This window comes from Schistocerca americana, chromosome 8, assembly GCF_021461395.2.
Source record: "Schistocerca americana isolate TAMUIC-IGC-003095 chromosome 8, iqSchAmer2.1, whole genome shotgun sequence".
Taxonomy (NCBI): domain Eukaryota; kingdom Metazoa; phylum Arthropoda; class Insecta; order Orthoptera; family Acrididae; genus Schistocerca; species Schistocerca americana.
Genome location: NC_060126.1, coordinates 231,407,191 through 231,427,615, shown reverse-complemented (window position 1 = coordinate 231,427,615; position 20,425 = coordinate 231,407,191). Strand labels below are relative to the sequence as shown.

At 40.4% G+C, this 20,425-nt stretch overlaps 1 pseudogene; it reads right to left on the bottom strand.

Moving 5' to 3' along the window:
* Nucleotides 1–12,072: 12,072 nt before the first annotated feature.
* Nucleotides 12,073–20,425, bottom strand: part of LOC124545706 — a 53,120-nt pseudogene continuing 44,767 nt past the window's right edge.

Sequence of the window (20,425 nt, the reverse complement as noted above, 5' to 3'; positions counted from 1 at the left end):
AATCTGGAAATACATGTTTTTATAGTTTACTAAATTGAAAATTGTGGCACCTGCTACTATGTGTGAAAAGTTCTGTAGCTTGGAAATCGGATAATTGTCTATGATAGTTCAAGACTGAGAACTTGGTAGTTGCCACAAAGGTGCCATAAGCCATCTTTTTTTATCTAGTTTTATAGGTGATGCCCAAGTGCTGAAACATGAATGATCCCTGCTTTTAATAGTTTGTCCATAATGGCCATCACAACCCTCAGTTTGTTGGGGGAGGGGGGGATGTGTCGATGTCTGTGTCAAATGAGTGGGTCTGGTGCAGTAGTGACATGATGGACACTACCATCACAAATGGCACAAATCATGTGTGGCCTATCACTAGGGAGTACATCAGGTGCTCAGAGCACAGCACATTGCACTACAGTCAGACACAACCCTTCACTAATCTGTTAATAGTCCTTGCAGATGGGATTCAGTAATGTGTTGGCAGTGCCTGAGGTGGTGGATGAATGACAGAGCTGTTGTGAAAGTTATAGGACAGATATATGTTGCTTGTCTGCATGTAGTGTTGCAGCAGTGTCCACAATGCATTGCTTGGAGGTCTATGTTGTCATGTCTCGTAATGTTGTTTGCAGTGCATAGCAAGGAGTAGTCCAACATCATGAAGTGAAGTTCACTGAAGGGTGCAGGACACTTAAGGAGAAAGCCTAGTGGCGTATCTTCCAGTGATGATGATGTATGTGGCAGTGAAGCTTTCTCAGGGAGAACATCACTGATAACTATACCAATGGGATGCTGACCATCTTGGTGTAATAACAAACCTTGGGTGAGGTCAGGAAGTAGCTGGTAATGATGTAGGAAGCCCTCTTCCTGGACTGGCTTGACAGTGTCAGTGATGAGGAAGGTCCAAGGCAAGTGTTTTTCAGCCCCCAAGCCTAAGGTAGTGGACACAATGCTGGCGACAGCTATGACAGTGTCAGCTGCACGTAATTGAAGGGACAGAGTAGGTGGCACTTGAGATGGTGGAAAGTGCTTATGTCAGCTCCAATGTCAATGAGGAAATAAGTATGTTTGAGACAATCATAAAAATATAAGTGGGAGCCATCAGAGGGCCAATGAGAGGTGACAGAGCTGTGCAGGTGCAGTTGGTTAAGGTATCTTATGGTTGTAGAGCATCCTGGTGCACCTATGGCAGGCCACTGTGCATGTTTGGGTAAGCACAAGGCATCTTGCAGTTGCATGTCTCCTATCCCAATCTGCTATGGAATCAACGGTATTGCTTAGCTGCTGAAAGGGTGGAGACAAGCAATACTATGTATTATCATGGCGTTTGTTTTTAAGCAGTGCTGAAGGGTAGCAGACTGGGGAGGGGGGCAGGTTGGGGGCAAGTGTACTCACTGCAGCATTCAACATTTATTAGCTGTCTGTTAAGGAGACATGGGGAGGCAGCTGGTGGGAGCTCAGGCCAGCTCAGACGGAGTCAGCTATCTTTGATCAAACTGTAGCTGAGTGGGGCAATGGCCTTGATGACATCAGACTGGCTGTTAATGAGATGACAACAGCGCACCAGGGCATGGATTCAGTCTGCAAGGTGAAGTCTAGAATCAACGGCGCCTTCTATGAGATGCAGTATTGCAGTATGGATGTGTGTGGGAAGTTTAAGAAGCCAAAATATCCAGAGCATGTGATCAGCCGACAGCATAGGATTGATCTGCATGTGGCAGCAGCACCGGAGTGAGGAAGGCAAACTGTCTCTGAGAATTTCTTCATGTATAACCAGATGTAGCTACTCCTGCAGGGATTGTGAGAGGTGCTGGTGCAACAGGGCCTTGGCTGCCTCGTACTTATTGTGAGTGAGTGCTGCCAGGAAGAGGTCACTGATTCATCTGCTTTGTCACCAAGATGGCTGAGTTAAGTGACAAATCTCAGGTCATTGTTGATGGTGCCATGGGAGGGCAGACATCAGGCACTAATATAAAGTGAACTGTACTACTGGGAAATCAGTCTGGAATGGGGGCAGCTTAAAATGAGACATGGATGGAAGTGCGTGTCAGGCAGGAGCATGAAGGTGCATGATGCAGATGGTATGGATGTTACATCATGTGGAGTAAAGAGCTTGGCTGATGTACAATATTGCTGTGGCGTTAAGAGAAGTGTGGTGGAATGTGGCTCAAAGGCTCAAAAACCAGCATGGCAAGCAATTTGATGGATGCATCTCAGTTCTGTGGCTGGTGTATGAGAGGTCGAAGGTGTGGCATGGCTGGTGTGAATGTGACATTAGACATATGTTGGCCCTGCAGAGGCAAAACCTGAAGTGATGAGGGTTCCAACACCTCATCTTGTGTAGCATCTTTGCACTGTACACAGAATGCACCTGAGAGGCCTGAGATGTGAGGTGTGTGGTGATCATGAGGTTGAAAGCAATGGGTAGCACAAAAGGCACTGCTGGAATGAGGGTGATGTCATTGTTAGTTGCACCAGGAACACTTCTGAGCAGAATAGAAGATGTGGAAATATATACAATATGTGACTCAGACACCATGGAGAGATGAACAATCAGAATTTGCTGTCCATAAACTGAAGAGGTAGACAAGATAAAAGCAGGATTGTTTGACAGAGTCCATTGTTGATGTGTGGTAAAGGCAATATTAGGTGCATCCATATAGCAGTGTGGTCTGAGATTTTCACTCAAAAGTGACTGGAATGGTTTGGAAGGCCAAGAATAGACATGGGAGTTGATTCACTGGAAAACCTAGGAGTACAGTAGACGGCAATTGCAGGATAAACAGGGTGCCATTGTTTGTATGGTTCAAATTGCTCTGAGCACTATGGGACTTAACATCTGAGGTCATCAGTCCCCTAGAACTTAGAACCACTTAAACCTAACTAACGTAAGGACACCACACACATCCATGCCTGAGGCAGTATTCGAACCTGCGACCGTAGCGGTCGCGTGGTTCCAGACTGAAGTGCCTATAACCGCTCAGCCACACTGGCTGGCCATTGTTTGTAATTCCACTCAGCATTGTTCCTTTACAAATCATGGCACTGAATTTCACTTACTCCAGGTTGTAGGTTGTTTTGCAGAATGTCACACAGAATGTTCGTAAATACATCCACTTCCATGATGGCACCATGGAAGTGATCAAGTGAAATAGCAGGCAAAGGCAGAATTGTTGTATACACAACTGGCAAGGTAGATTTGCACAAAATCATGACACACCATGGTAGATGGGGTCACCAGTGTAGGAAATGTGGTACTGGTAGGTGCATATACAGAATAATATACACAGGTACTGAATAGGCAATTCCATACTTTATTAACACAATAGACAGTACACGATGATACTCAAGTCAGAAACACATCTACATCTACATCCACCATGAGGTGCATGGCAGTGGGTGCATCCCATTGTAACAGTTATTAGGCTCTCTTCCTGTTTCATTCTCGTATGGAGTGCAGGAAGAATGATTGTTTGAAAGCCTCTGTGTGTGCAGTAATTATTCTAATCTTATCCTCATGATCCTTATTTGAGCAATAAGTAGGGAGTTGTAGTATATTTCTGGAGTAATCATTTAAAACTGGTTCTTGAAACTTTGTTAATAGACTTTATCAGGATAGTTTATGTCTGTCTTCATGAGCCACCCAGTACAGTTTCTTCACTGTCTCTGTAACATTCTCCCATGGATTAAACAAACATGTCACCATTCATGGTGCATTATCTATATATGCTCAATATCCTGTGATAGTCCTATATGGTAGGAGTCCAATACATTTGAGCAGAATGAAATTTCCTTCTGCAACGGATTGTGCACCGATATGAAACTTCCTGGCAGATTAAAACTGTGTGCTGGACTGAGACTCAAACTCAGGACCTTTGCCTTTCATGGGCAAGTGCTCTACGAACTGAGCTACCCAAGCACAATTCACGACACATCCTCAGAGTACTTGCTCATGAAAGGCAAAGGTCCCAAGTTCGAGTCTCCATCCGGCACACAGTTTTCATCTGCCAGGAAGTTACATTTAAGCAATATTCTAGAATGGGCCACACGAGTGATTTGTAAGCAATCTGCTTTCTAGATTGATTGCACTTCCCTAGTATTCTACTAATAAACCAAAATATACCACCTGCTTTACCCATGACTGAACCTATGTGATTATTCAATTTCATATCCCTACAAAGTGTTACACCCATGTATTTCTATGAGTTGGCCTATCCAACAGTGACTCACTGATTTTATAGCCATAGGATAATCAATTGTTTTCGTTTTGTGATGAACTAGCTTTGCATCTTCATTAATATAGAGTGGCAAGTCATTAATATACAGGGTGAAGCAAAATTCATGCACTCTCACTTCACAGCACCACACCTCACATGCCAGCAATAAAAAAATGTCTGTCGCAAAAAAAATTACATCTGGCGAGTACATCTGGCAGAAAAAGGACACTAAAGAGTGGCAATCTGGCAACATTGTAACCACATGTATAGTAACTAGCTCTGTCAAAACATATAAGTTGTGCTGTACAAATGGTGCAGTGGATAGAGTTTTGGGTTAGCATGCAGGAGGTCAAGGGTTTGATCCTGGGTTGAAGAATATGTTTTTTATTTGTTAAAGTAGTCCAAGTGGTACGGTATCTGGCATCTTAATCATCAACAGTGATTCCAGCAGATCCTCTGGAAAACATTTGCACTTATAATACATATGACAATCACAGAAATGGAACATTGGTCAGCTCTTAAAGATGCCCTTTCTATGTCGTGGGCTCAAATTTATTCACACCATTTCCTCCACTAGAAGACAAACCTGTTTTCTTTGTACCCTCCTCTAATGATCACATAGATTAGTTCTAACTATTATTCTTGCAGCCAGCCGCAGTGGCCAAGCGGTTCTAGGTGCTTCAGTCCAGAACTGCGCTGCTGCTATGGTCACAGGTTTGAATCCTGCCTCGGGCATGGATGTGCATGATGTCCTTAGGTTAGTTAGGTTTATGTAGTTCTAAGTCTAGGGGACTGATGACCTCAGATGTTAAGTCCCATAATGCTCAGAGCCATTATTCTTGCCTTGTTCAGGTCCATTACATTTCACTAGGGCCTTATGTTACCAGTAGGACTAGTAATGTGCTTTGCAAATAATGTCCAAACCTGGTTACTATTTGTATGTGTTATCACCATGGTCCCATTAATTGTTTCAACTGTGTATTTCTTATTTGTCTAACAATGCATTTGTTGTGTTCAGCATTACAAAATGTTGTAAATTTAGGATGTGACATAAGAAATGGTGTATATTACAGTATAAAATGTCAGAATGAAATTAGCAAACAAAGAAAATGCACCCCCACCCGCGATTGAACCCTCAATCTCCTGCATGCCAACCCAAAACTCTATCCACTGTGCCAACTGTGCAGCATGATTAAAATATGCTGTCAGAGGTAGTTACCATATGTGTTGTTACAGTGTTGGCAGATTGGCACTCTTTAACGTCCTTTTTCTGCCAGGAATACTCGCTAGACGAAATTTTGTAAGAGACATTTGTTTATCAGTGGCATGGGAGGATTAGCACTGCGAAGCCCGAGTGCACAAATTTCGCTTCGCCCTGTGTATTAAGAACAACAAGGGACCCAAGACTGAACCCTGTGGGACACCATTCTTATATTCTGCAGACTACCTGTACTGTTAATTTCAACCTTCTGCATTCTTCCAATTAAATATGAATTAAACCATTTGTGCACTGTCCCACTAATTCCACAATACTTAAGCTTATCTAGAATGCCCTGTTTCAGTGAGCTACTAGATATGTGGCTGAGAATCCCATTTATTTGTTGGGAACAAGCTTTTAGTACTTTGTTGGAAATGCCATCAATCATAATTCATACAATCAAAAGCCTTTGAGAGATCACAAAATATCCCAATTGGTGATGTTCAGTTATTCAATGCATTTAATATTTGATCAGTGAAAGCATACATAATATTTTCTGTTGAAAAGCCTTTCTGAAAACCAAATTGACATTTTATTAGTACTTCATTTTTACAAATATGTGATGCTAGTCTTGGAAAAATGACCTTTTGAAGAACTTTGGATAAAGCTGTCAGAAGTGAGATTGGGTGTATTTGTTGGAATCAGACCTATCCGCTTTTTTACACAATTGTTTAACAATAGCATATTTCAGTCTATCTGTAAAAGTGCCTTGTTTCAGTGAGCTACCAGATATGCAGTTGAGAATCCTACTTATTTTTTGGGAACAAGCTTTTAGTATTCTATTGGAAATGCCATCAATTCCATGTTAGTTTTTACTTTTGAGTGAATTTAGTATTTTCCTAATTTCAGTGGAAGAGGCGGGTTGAATTTCAATTTTATCAAATTGCATAGGCATTGCCTCGTCTATATGATGCCTTGCAATTTCTAATGAGTAGTTGGATTGTGTTTTCTCTAGAACACTTAAAAATGATTATTAAAAATGTTTTCTACTTCTGACTTCTTGTTAACAAACATTTCATTGAGTTTTATAGAAGTACAATCTTCCTGTGCTCTCAGTTGCCCTTTTTCCCTTTTAATAATATTCCAAATTGTTTTTATTTTATTATAAAATGTGCTAATCTTAGACATAATGCACATACTTCTGGATTTCTTAATAACTTTTCTTAATACAGTGCAGTAGTTTTTATAATGTTTCACTGTTTTGGGATCATTACTCCTCCTAGTTATAAGATACATTTCTGTTTTCTGTTTACAAGATATTTTTATCCTTTTAGTAAGCCACGGCTTTTTACATGGTTTCTTACAATTATGATTCACTGTTTTCTTTGGGATACTGTTTCCAAATATACTCACAAAGGTATCATGAAATAAATTAAATTTTAAATTAGCATCACGTTCCCTGTGCACCTCATCCCACTCTAGGTATTGCAAGGTTTCTCTAAAATTTTCAGTTGCTGAATTGTTGGTAGAACCCACTATTTTGGAGGACTGTTTTGCATTACTGCATGGAGCAATATCATATGCTGTAACTAGTTGTGAATCATGATCAGACAGACCATTCTTAACAGGAAAAGTTTTTACTTGATTAAATTTATCTTGGTCTATAAAAACATTATCTATCAATGTGCTGCTTTACTATACCACCAAAGTAGGAAAATCAATAACTGATGTCAGATTGAAAGAACCAAGTAATACTTCAAGGTCAAGCTTTCTATCAGACTCTTTCAGAAAATCTGTGTTGAAATCCCCACAAACAATAATTTGCTTCCCTCTGTCTCACAAATAGCACAACAAAGAATCCAAGTTAAAAAAAAAAAATAGTTGAAAATTTCCCAATGGGTACCAATATGCAGCTACAATTATGAAAATGCTATTATTTAGTTTAAGCTCACATGCTCATGCTTCTATATGTTGCTCTACACAATTTTTTTTAGTTTCCAGATTTTTCACACTATGACAGATTTTTAACATATCAGGCAACTCCTCCTCTCTCCATAGTGTCTCTACATACATGCACTGAAAGCTTAAACCCACCTACATTTACCATTTCCATACCTGTGAGTATATGATGTTCAGACAGGCATAATACATCTATTCCACTCTCAGTTCCTAAATCTTCTAAACAAACAAGAAGCTCATCTACTTTGTTTCTTTATCTCCTGATATTCTGATGCAATATACTAACATTATTTTTCATGGTGCTTTTATGAGAATCTTGTGACATACTAACATTATTTTTTACTGTACTGTTATGAGAATCTTGTGAAATTTTAAAATCTCTAGTAGCTGCCTGTCTGAACTTCTCATTAAGCTTAATTTCAATAGATGTTGGATGATTAGACACTGATCTTAGCCTAAAAAAGAAGTACTTCCATGAGTTTCAGTGCTCCTCCTTAAAGATTTTGCGGTCATTCCAGCCAGTTTACCCTTCCCTTTTCTACTGAGATGCAGGCCATGTCTTGTGAATTCCCACCTACCAATACCATCAACAGGAACCAAACCTATGCCTGACAAAGTAGCTGCCCAAAGTAGCTGATCTAGCTCCATATTGATGCTCCTGACAGAGCTGTTCAATTGGGACCAATCATAATGCATGAAAGCAGGAACCTAACCAACATTTGTGTGGTTCATTGCAGATGCTATTTATATCAGGTCACACTCAATATTGTAGCCCTGATCCATATCAAAACTGTTTCCTGCTCCACCCACTAGCACAACATGACTTAAACTAATTTGCAGAATTTCCTGTGACACCAAAACATTCCTATTTTCTTAACCCTGCTGCCCTCATTGAGTCAGTATGACCTGGAAATGAGTTTGTTCTTCCATAACACTCTTGTATTTAAGCACTAGCACTCGAAAGTTAATGTCTTCATGGTAACATAATGACTATTTATCATCTCCGACTGTAAATATTAACATCACTGCCCTCGGCAGCAGGCAATAGTAGCATCTTTGACTCTTACTTTCAGTTCACTTTGTACAAAGCTCACAATTTGCAGCATTGTCCCCAGGATTGATCATGGCCCTTTGGTTCTGAGTCGAGTGGAATGACTGAACTAGAGACTTTGAAAGTTCCGTGACAAGCTAGGTTGTGATTTCCTGGACTTGCACCATAGGGTAGAGAACTGTAGGATCCCCCTAAATGGGTCGCATGAACTGTGCACATCAAAGGGTGCTGCTCAGATAGCTGACTGTGTGTGGGATGCACACAAGGTTCTTTTAGATTAAGGGACACTCTGTCCAATCCAGATAATGATAGCTGTAGGAAACCCAGAAGTGTCAGTGTAAGATTGAAAGAAATGCCTCCTGCAGGGGAGAGTATTAAAATGCTAATGGCAAACTGCCAAAGCATTCACAACAAAATGCCAGTGTTTGGAGTGCTCATGAAAGCAGTGAGGCTCACATAATACTAGATACAGAAAGCTGGTTGAAACATGAAATTGACAGCAGTGAGATTTTCTGGTAAGATTTAAGTGTATATAAAAAGGATAGGCAAATTGGAAACTGAAGTAGTGTATTTGTCACAGCAGACAAGAAACTAGAGTGGTCTGAGGTGCTGCAGTCATGGACTGTGCGGCTGGTCCCGGCGGAGGTTCGAGTCCTCCCTCGGGCATGTATGTGTGTGTGTGTGTGTGTGTGTGTGTGTGTGTGTGTGTGTGTGTGTGTGTGTCTTTAGGATAATTTAGGTTAAGTAGTGTGTAAGATTAGGGACTGATGCCTTAGCAGTTAAGTCCCATAAGATTTCACACACATTTGAACATTTTTTAACAAGAAACTAAAATCCACTGAGGTAGAAGTTGCAGCTGCACATGAGATTGGCTGGGCAACGCTCAGTATCACGGGTGGGCATAAAATGATAATTGGAGCCTTCTGTCATCAACCACACTCAGCTCCTGATGTAACCAAAAGCTTTAGGGAAAACCTTGGTTCACTTGTTGGTAAGTTCCCCAGTCATACCGTAATCACTGGTGGAGACATTAATCCTAAAACAACTAATAGGGGAAAATAACAGTTTTGTTAGTGGTGAGTGTGATAAAACATCCTATGAAACTTTACAAGATGCCTCCTCTGAAAACCCTTTAGAACAGATAGTTGGGAACACCACTCATGGTGGAAATATATTGGATCTAATGACAACAAATAGACCTGACCTTTTTGAGGATGTCCACATCAAAACTGGCATCAGTGACCATCATGTGATTGTGGCAACAATGAATGCCAAAGTACAAAGGATAACTAAAACAAGGAGAAATATATGTATGTTCAGTAAACTAGTTTAAAAAAATATCAGTAGAGTCATATCTCAATGGCTAACATGAAAAATTCAGAACAGGATCTCTGGCTCAAGTTTAAAAGAACAGTTACCCAGGCAATGAGCAGATAATGTACCCAGCAGAACAGTTCATAATGTGAGGGAACCTCCATGGTATACAGTCACAGTAATGAAACTTAGAAAATAGAGATTACTGCATAATAGGTGTAAAACAAAGCATAGGACTATCAACAGAGAGATGCTGAATGAAACACATTTGGCTCTCAAGAGAGCAATGTGTGATGCCCTCATTGACCACCATAGCAGAATACTGTAGTAATCTTTAACAGAATCCTAAGAAATTTTGGTCCTATGTGAATGCTGTTAGTGGCATCAAAGTTAGTGTTGAGTCCCTAGTGAATGAGACATGAACTGAACTTGAGGGTAGTAAAGCAAAAGCTGAAATGCTTAACTCTCATTTCAAATGTTCCTTTACAAAGTAAAACCCAGGAGAATCGCCCCATTTTAATCCTCATTCCACTGAAAAAATGAATGAAACAAGCATTAGTGTCAGTGGTGTTGAGAAATAGCTAAAATTGTTAAATTTGAAAAAAGCTCCAGGGTCTGATGGAATCCCAGTCAGACTATATACTGAATTTCTGCCTGAGATAGCTCCTCTTCTTACTATAATCTATCGTAGATCTCTTGAAGAAAAACTGGTGCACAGTTCTTGGAAAATGGAATAGGTCACACCTGTCTACAAGAAGTGTAATATAAGTAATCTACAAAACTAGCATACAATATCCATGACATCAATTTGTTTTAGAATCTTAGAACATATTCTGACCTCAAACATAATGAGGTATCTTGAACAGAATGACCTCCTCAATGCCAACCACCATGGATTTCAAAAACATCGATCATGTGAGATCCAGATCACACTTTTGTCACATGACACACTGAAAGCAATCAGGTAGATGCTGTATTTCTTAATTTTTGAAAGGCATTTGACTCAGTACCATACCTATACTTATTGTCAAAAGTATGATCTTATGGGGTATCAAGTGAAATTTGTGACTGAATTGAAGACTTTTTGGTAGTGAGGACACAGCATGTTGTCTCGGATGGAGAGTCACTGTCAGATGCACAAGTAACTTCAGGTGTGCCCAGGGATGTGTGTTGGGACCTTTGCTGTTCATGTTGTATATTAATGACCTTGCAGACAATATTAATAGTAAAATCAGGCTTTTTGGCAATGGTGCACTTATCTGTAATAAAATATTATCTGAAAGAAGCTGCATAAATATTCAGTCAGATCTTGATAAGATTTCAAAGTGGTGCAGAGATTCACAACTCGCTTTAAGTGTACAGAACTGTAATTTAATACAAGGATTGAAGACCAAATAACTGGACTTACAACAATAATGTGATCATATCTCATCTAACAAAAGGGAACAAGGCAAAATACATACAATTTACAAATTAATAATGTAGTGACTAATCTAGTATAATAACCAAAGCAATTACAATGCACAGTAATAAAGTTCTGGTCCATATCTGAACTAATCTAACACCATTTGGATGTCATCTCTAACGATTGCATATGTATTGCCCAACAGTACTGTCAGAGGGCAGCACTGGCAAGGCAGTGGTCCATAATGCAGCCACTTCCATCAGTAGTGACTATAGCTGTTGGTGGTCTTGGTTAACTGTGACCATGTGTGTTGTGGCACAGCTTGCACCCCCACACTGTTGAGAAGACTGTGGGTTGGGAATGTAATGGCAGTGACCCACTGTCCCTGAGCCAATGCCCTGCAAACTGCTTTCCAAGGCTGGTGCTGGCCTGTTGTAGCAATAGCTCCAGGTCCTACAGTCTCAGGGTGGACTGCCCTGACACAGAGCTGAGATGTGGTTCACAAACAGCATTCCAGACCATGACCAAGTGACACAGTATTGTTCAGAACATATAATCTGTGTGGAATGTTAACAAGAAGGGGAAGTTGCATCCTGGTTTCCATGTATTTTCAATTTAATGATGAGATCAATGAACATCTGCTAGGATGAACTAAGTCTCTTGTGTACTCCACTGATGCAGATGCAAAGTCAGTATTGTGGCCTGACTGATGACTGTGGAAGACAGCTGGAAGAAGCCATTAGGAAGTACAACCTACAAGTGTTGAATGCACATCGCAATCTGCCACCTATGAAGGGAGGGTCACAACAACATCAAATATAGTGGTAAATGCCATAAGCCTTTCTACTCTGGTGGTTTCTGAAATATTTAGCAAATGTGCTGCAAGAAAGCAAATCCCAAACAAGTGCAGCTTGGAAGTATATAAATACTTAGTCTTTTATACTAAAGTCACTATTGCTAGCATCACAGCTCTGTCACCACAGGGCTGTGTCACTTGGCCACCTTCTGGGACTGCAGTTTGTGGACCACAGTTCAACTCTGCATCAGGGCAGTCCACCTGGAGATTGTGGAACGTGGAGCCACTGCAACATATGGCCAGCACAAGCTCTAGGAAGCAGCTTACAGGCCACTGACACGTAGGCAGTGGGTGACTACCATTACATCGGCAGCCTGCTATAAGCTGTGAATCCAAACATGTGGTCACAGCTACACAAGGCCACACAAAGTTGGAGTTACCATTGACAGAAGCAGTTGTGTCATGGACCACTGTCCATCTGATGCTGTGATCTGCCAGCATTGTGGGGAGACAACACACAGGAGGCAGCTGAATGCCACTGCCAAGCTGCTGCTTCCTGTACTGAGCTACGGCAAGGTGCTGTGTTAAAGCATTTGGAACTACAGGCTGTTTAATTGATACTCCATGGCATTCTCCAACCCATCTCCACCAGCACACTTACACAGACAAAAATCATGTACTATGAACAAAAATATCAAAAATTGCAAGGACAATCTGGAGCATGAAATGTATAAGCTCATTAAAGGAAATCATTTAGCTTCTGGTAATAGTATCAGTCTGATAGGTATTAAATTCAAACCACTGCCAAATAAATTCACTGAATCATTTCTAACAGTTCCTGAAAACACAGAGAGAAAAACATCTTTCTTAGTGACCACAGATGTCATTAGTCCTGTAATCCTGCTGGACATATTGATTGATCACTCGACATAGTTATGCACATGTTCTGTGAGATCATTATGCACAGTGCAGAAAGGTGTATCTGCTGGTATCAGGTCGTTTGGAAAATGATCTGCAACAGATTTAAGGGCTACTTTGGACCACCATGGTCTCATTTATCATCCAGCCAATTTTTACAGCAAGCTTTCTGGTGTACTTATTGATGACAACCCTGTGCATTGCAGTTTTCTCCTGGACTGTTATTTGGACTTAGTTGTCACCTGCCAACAATGTTTGGCTAGGATATAGATTTGTCTGTCTATCTGATGGGTGTGCTAGAGGCATGGTTTACAATAAAGAGCTTCCCAGTTGATCCTACAACAGTGTTCTCCAGCAGAGCTGTGTGATTTATTCAACAAACATTAAAAGTACTGTTCTGACCATGAGGTATCTGCCTCCAGGCGTCTTTCACTTTGTGTATTTTCAGAAGGGTCAGGAACTATTACTTTCTGTGATTTTATTGTAAATAAGTTATGCTGAATAAAACGTGTGTTGTTGAAGAAGCAGACTTTGTCATAATTCAGCCACTAAAAAAAGTAAAATTCTGGTTATGACGAGATTTCAAGTAAATTGTGCTAGTTTGGAATTTCCCCTCCTTCTGCCAAGTTACCTTGGTAACCAGTTGATGAGTCAAGGATATTTCCTGAAGTATCCCTTTACAAATGCACTTGTAAAACTGGAGATAAGATACTGATCCATCTCCCTCACTCCTGTGATAAAAGAAAATTTGGAGAGGAAGCTTATAACAGAATATTAGACTAGCTTTCTAGCTCAGTTTGACTTCCACAATGGCCCTCTCTGTTAGCATTAATGATCTAAGAAAAACCAGTCCTGGTAGAAGAAAAAAAACAATGTTGGCATTTCCTGTGATCTTGTCAATGACTTTGATTGTATAGATAAAGAAATACTACTAGAGAAAGTAAAACAGTATGGCATTTAAGGCATGCCTCATGCCTCTTATTTAGATAGAGTATTAGCTCAACACTCTAAAACATTAGCAAATGATACAACATATGTAAAACTAAATTCAGAGAAAACCTCTGCCATGTGTTTCACAGTGGTTTGCAGAGTATAGATGTAGATGTAGATGTAGATGTGGGCACAACATTTTTTTTATGGTGAGGCTTGGCTACAGTAACTCAGAATTATTTTAAATGTGTTCTCATGTCTACATCGAACTGTTTATAGCAAGGTTTTATATTTAAATGGAATTGAAAAATGTATGATAGGAAAGAAATACACACATCAAAAAAGTTTTGCATCACTTCAGTTCTGAGAGTTCTGCAAGCTGTACAGAAAATTGGAATAGAGATCAGCATAAACATCATTTCTGACCTTTCTATTCTCCTGAAAACCACACATTGCATGTTGTACCATCACACAGTAAGACCTTCAGAGGTGGTGGTCCAGATTGCTGTACACACCGGTACCTCTAATACCCAGTAGTATGTCCTCTTGCATTGATGCATGCCTGTATTCATCGTGGCATACTATCCGCAAGATCATCAAGGCACTATTGGTCCAGATTGTCCCCCTCCTCAACAGCAATCTGGCATAGATCCCTCAGAGTGGTTGGTGGGTCATGTCATCCATGAACAGCCCTTTTCAATCCATCCCAGGCATGTTCAATAGGGTTCATGTCTGGAGAACATGCTGGCCACTCTAGTCGAGCGATGTTGTATTCTTGAAGGAACTCATTCACAAGATGTGCATGATGGGGGCATGAATTGTCATTCATGAAGATGAATGCCTCACCAATATGCTGCTGATATGGTTGCACTGTTGGTTGGAGGATGGCATTCATGTATCGTACAGGTGTTATGGCACCTTCCATGACCACCAGTAGCATATGTCAGCCCCACATAATGCCACCCCAAAACAGCAGGGAACCTCTACCTTGCTGCACTTGCTGGACAGTGTGTCTAAGGTGTTCAGTCTGACCAGGTTGCCTCCAAACACATCTCCGACGATTGTCTGCTTGAAGCCATATGCAACACTCATAAATGAAGAGAACGTGATGCCAATCCTGAGCAGTCCATTTGGCATGTTGTTGGGCCCATCTGTACCGCATTGCATGGTGCTGTGGTTCCTAAGATGGACCTCACCGAGGACATTGGTAGTGAAGTTGCGAATCATGCAGCATATTGCACAGTTTGTGTCATAACACGATGTCCTGTGGCTGCGTGAAAAGCATTATTCAACATGCTGGCATTGCTGTCAGGGTTCCTCTTAGCCACAATCCATAGGTAGCAGCCATCCATTGCAGTAGCAGACCTTGGGTGGCCTGAGCGAGGCATGTCGTCAACACTTCCTGTCTTCCTGTATCCCCTTCATGTCCGAACAACACCACTTTACCATTCTGGTTCACTCCAAGACACCTGGACCCTTCTCTTGTAGGGAGCCCTTCCAGGCACAAAGTAACAATTTGGACATGATCAAACTGTGGTGCTGACTGTCTAGGCATGGTTGAACTACAGACAACATGAGCTGTGTACCTTCTTCCTGGTGGAATGACTGGAACTGATCAACTATTAGACCCCCTCCATCTAATAGGCACTGTTCCTGCATTTACATCTTTGGGCAGTTTTAGTGACATCCCTGAACAGTCAAAGGGACTGTGTCTATGATACAATATCCACAGTCAACATCTGTCTTCAGGAGTCATTTAACCAGAAAAGAAGATAATTAAAGAATATGAAATGTGGTACTGTAGAAGGATGAAAATTAATAGACTGATAAGATGAGAAATGAGGAGGTTCTCCAACGGAGTGGGTGATGAAAGGAAGATATAAAAAACATTGGCATGGGGAAGGGAGAGGATGATACGACATATGTTAAGGCATGAAGGAACAAATTCCATGGTACTTGAGGGAGCTCTAGAGGGTAAAAACTGCAAGAGAAGACAGAAATTGTAAAACATCCAATGAATAATTTGGGACACTGAGTCAAAGTGCTACTCTGAGACAAAAAAGTTGGCACAGGGCAGGAAGTTGGAGTGGGCCACACCAAACCAGTCAGAGGCAACAGCTCCCTTTTTGCTGTCAGCACAGATCAGGGCTATACTTTAGCCTGACAGCCACAATTTTGTTCAAAGATCCATTGGTTACAGGACAGTCTCAGCTTCCATATTCTTCTTGCTACATTCCAGTGTACTCTCAGGAGGCTTCCTCTCCTATATTCTTCAAATCATTGTACTTTTGGCACTGAAATGTAGTTTTTGTTGTAATCTTCCATAACAAGAGTATACTGTATTTTGTTGTGACTTCTTCCATTGGTTCTCACTGGCTGTTATTGGTCCAGTTTATTCGTGTCCTACCCACCTCCAGTTGGATGCCACATGAAGACAGGTACAGGTGGCATCACCTGACGTAAACATGTGAATACAAATTTCCATGAGTTGACTGTGAGCTGAAGTGTTTACATTGCTTTTCTGCTGTGGTGAATGTGTTATTTTTTGTTGGGGAGTTAGGAAGCATGCTGCAGGCAATCTGGAACCATCTTCTCTGGTGAATTTTATTCCAGTAATGTAATTTTCTTGGTTTCTCTGTCTTTCCTCTTCTAAATGCTGGATTTACTTGCAGGTACTCATAGGTTATTAAATGTGACAACCTGTCCACATCATAATGATATACTGAGACTGGTAACCTTCTAAGTAATTGATAGTGGAGATCTGATTTCCCTATCTTGCCACCAATTTATATTACCTGCTCTAGGAAAGATATGATTCATTGTTCCTGGGGAGAATAGGAAACTCTCATTTTATAAGATAATGTAGCAGTGTAAAACATACAACAAAGGGAAGAATGACTCACAAAAACACTCAGACATTCGTGCAAATCATTTGGAAGAAGATTTTTGTGGATGAAATAGTATTATTTCAAACAAGGAAGATCCAGAGTGGAATGTAGCAATTATACTCACCAAAGAAGGGAGATGCTGAGATGCAGAAAAGCACAATGTGCATAACAGCTTCCCGCCATTCTGCAGTCATATTTGAAAGTTACTTACAGCATTCTTAATCTTGAATTTTCTCAGGTCCTGAATGAACTTTCAGATTCGGTGTTGAACTGTTCATTCACTCAGTATGATTCTTGTGCTTTAGTGTTTACCAAAAGAAACAGTTTGATAATATTTTTATTGTCTTTTAGTGTATTTAGTGATTAATATATTGAAAGTTTACATGTATACTGAATTTCCAATTGTTATTACATGGAACTGACTTTTGTTAACATACTAAACTAACACAAGCAGTGAATTGTTCACAGCAATGCATATTTTACATTTTGCTGTGAATATCTGCAATAGTGTCTTTTTTCTTGTCACACAAGTGAAGATTTGGCTTTCCTGCAGTGTTGTTTTGAATTTCTGCTAGGTGCACCTTCAGTCTAATTTTTTGTTCACGTATATCTGAAATCACCAATGCTCTTCGAGACCTCAACACATTATCGTGAAGTTAGAGATTCTTATAGTGAAATAAATCTAATACTTCTCATAATATTAATTGAGTTTCAAATACTTGGGGTTCCTTTTACTTTAGCATCAATACTTTATTTGACCACAAGTGGAAACTGGGGGCAGTTAGTGTCAGATAGTAAGTGGTGGGACACGCTATAAGAGCTATAGCAAATTATTTCACTGTATGGAATGTAATGGGCAAAACTCTGGGTAGGTCACTGAGGCTCTCTTTGAAACAGCAAAATATGCAGAAGGAACAAATTCATAGGCAGTTGTGCCAGAGAGAAGCCTCGAGATGATGTAGGAGTAGGAAAAGTGCAGCAAACACTGCCCATGAGTAGAACTGTTCCGCAGAGGGAGACTGCACAATAGTATATCCCTTAAACTGTTGGATGAATGACAAAATGACAGATATAAAAAATAAGTGATTTTTGGAGAGGAAAGCAACTGAAATCATGCAACAGAGAAAAAACCGCTAGAACTGACTGAATACAAGTATGATGCCATATAGAGTACATCAACAAACTTGTCCCTTTTCGAACAGCAGTGTACTGGTACTGTGCACCTCTGGAGAAGCAATGCATTCCTAATGACTGAAAAAAAATCACAGGTCATTTCCACCTTCAAGAAGGACAGTCAGACTGAAGTTACTTGTTTGAAACTTGCTTTACGGTTGGGTATTATGACATATGTGGAGACTGAAAATCTCCTCTGTAGGAACCAATACAGATACCAAACAACAACTGTGTGAAACGCAACACACTCTTTTTTGTCAGTGAGACCCAGAAAGAAATAGATGCAGGCACCCAAGTAGATGCCATATTCCTTGACTTCCAGAAGGCATTCAATACTCTTCTGCCCTGCTGCCTACTGGACAAAATATAAACGGACAGACTATCAGAGCAATTCTGTGACTGGATTGAAGAGTTTCTAGCAAACAGAACACATTATGTCCTTCTCAACAGAGAGAGCTATTCAGACATAATAGTCACTTCAGGTGCACCCCAAGGGAGTGTAATAGGGCCTTTACTTTTCACAAAACTTCAGAGAAAACCTAAGTTCACTTGTATATAAGTCAGTTGGTAGAGACTTCAATTATCCATCATTAATTTGGGAAAATAATTTTTTAATGGTGGGCATGACATCCTGTGAAACATCACTAAATGTCTTCTCTGAAAACTACTTATAAGAGATAGTTCATAACCCCCCTCATGATGGAAATATATTATATCTAATGATGAAAAATAGACCTGATCTCTTTGACTACATCAAAACTGGTATCAGTTACATGATGTGGTTGTGGAAAAAATGATTACCAAACTACAAAGGACAACTAAAACAAGCAGAAAGATATATATGTTCAGTAAACTAGTTAAAAAATCAACAGTGTCATGCCTCAATGACGAACTTGAAACTTTCAGAACAGGCTCAAGTTTAAAAGAACAGTTGACCATGCAATGGATAGATAAGTACCAAGTAGAACAGTTCATAATGGGGAGACCTTTCATGGTACACAATCACTGAAAATAAACTTCTAAAGAAATGGAAACTAGTGCATGACAGGTGTAAAACAAAACATAGGAATGCAGATAGATAGATGCTGAATAAAATGTGTTTGGCCGTCAAGAGAGCAATGTGTGATGCCCTCAGTGACCACCATAGCAGAATATTGTAGTGATCTTTCACAGAATCATAAGAAATCCTGGTCCTATGTGTATATTGTCAGTGGCACCAAAGTTAGTGTCCAGTCCCTGGCATATCAGACATGAACTGAAACTAAGGGTAGCAAAGCAAAAGCTGAAATGCTTAACTCTGTTTTCAAATTATTCTTTACAAAGAAAAATGCAGGAGCATTGCCTCAATTTAATCCTTATATTGCAGAAAAGGCGAGTTAAATAAGTATTAGTGTCAGTGATACTGAGAAACAGCTGAAATTGTTAAAAGTGAACAAATCTGTAGGTCCCGATGGGATCCATATCAGATTCTATCTGAATTGTGGCTCAGTTAGCCCCTCTTCTAACTCTTATCTATCATAGATCCCTTGGAAACAAAAATCATGCCCAGTAATTGAAAGAAAGCACAGGTCACCCCTCTCTACAAGAAGCATAGTAGAAGTGATACACAAAACTACCATCCAGTATCCTTGCCATTGATTTGTTGTAGAATCTTAGAATATACAATGAGGGACAAAAGTCATAGAATACGTCCTAATATCATGTTGGACCACCTTTTGACTTGTGTTGTGCATTAGTATGATGTGGCATGGGCTCAACAAGTCATTGGAAGTCTGCTCAACAAGTAATTGGAAGTCCCCTGCTGAAATACTAAGCCAACCTGCCTCCACACTCATCCAAAATTGCAGATGCAGGATTTTGTGCATCAACTGAGCTCTTGATTATGTCCCATAAATGTTCAATGGGACTCATGTCACCAGTCTGGTTGACCAAATTATTCACTCAAATTGTCCAGGATGTTCCTCAAACCAATCATGAACAATTGTGACCCTGTGACACGGTGTATTGTCATCCGTAAAAATACCATCGTTGTTTGGGAACATGAAGTCCATGAATCATTACAAATGGTCTCCAAGAATCTGAACATAAACAGAGGACCCATTACATTCCATGTAAACACACCCCACACCATTATGCAGCCACCACCAGCTTGCACAGTGCCTTGTTGGTAACTTGGGTCCATAGTTTTGTAGGGTCTGCACCACACTCAAACCCTACCATCAGCTCTTACCAACTGAAATTGAGGCTTATCTGATTAGGCCATGGTTTTCCAGTCATATAGTGTTCAACCAATATGGGAAGGAGCCTAGGGGAGGTGCTGGAGGTGAAGTGCTGTTAGCAGAGGCACTCACTTTGGTTGTCACTGCCACAGCCCACTAAGGCCAAATTTCACTGCACTGTCCTAACAAGTACATTTCTCCTAGGCCCCATATTTATTTCTGTGGTTATTTCATGCAGTGCTGCTTGTCTGTTAGCAATGAGAACTCTATGTAGGTACCACTGCTCTCAAAAATTAAATGAAGGCCGTCAGCCACAGCATCATCCAGTGTGAGATACAATGCCTGAAATTTGATATTCTCAGTTCA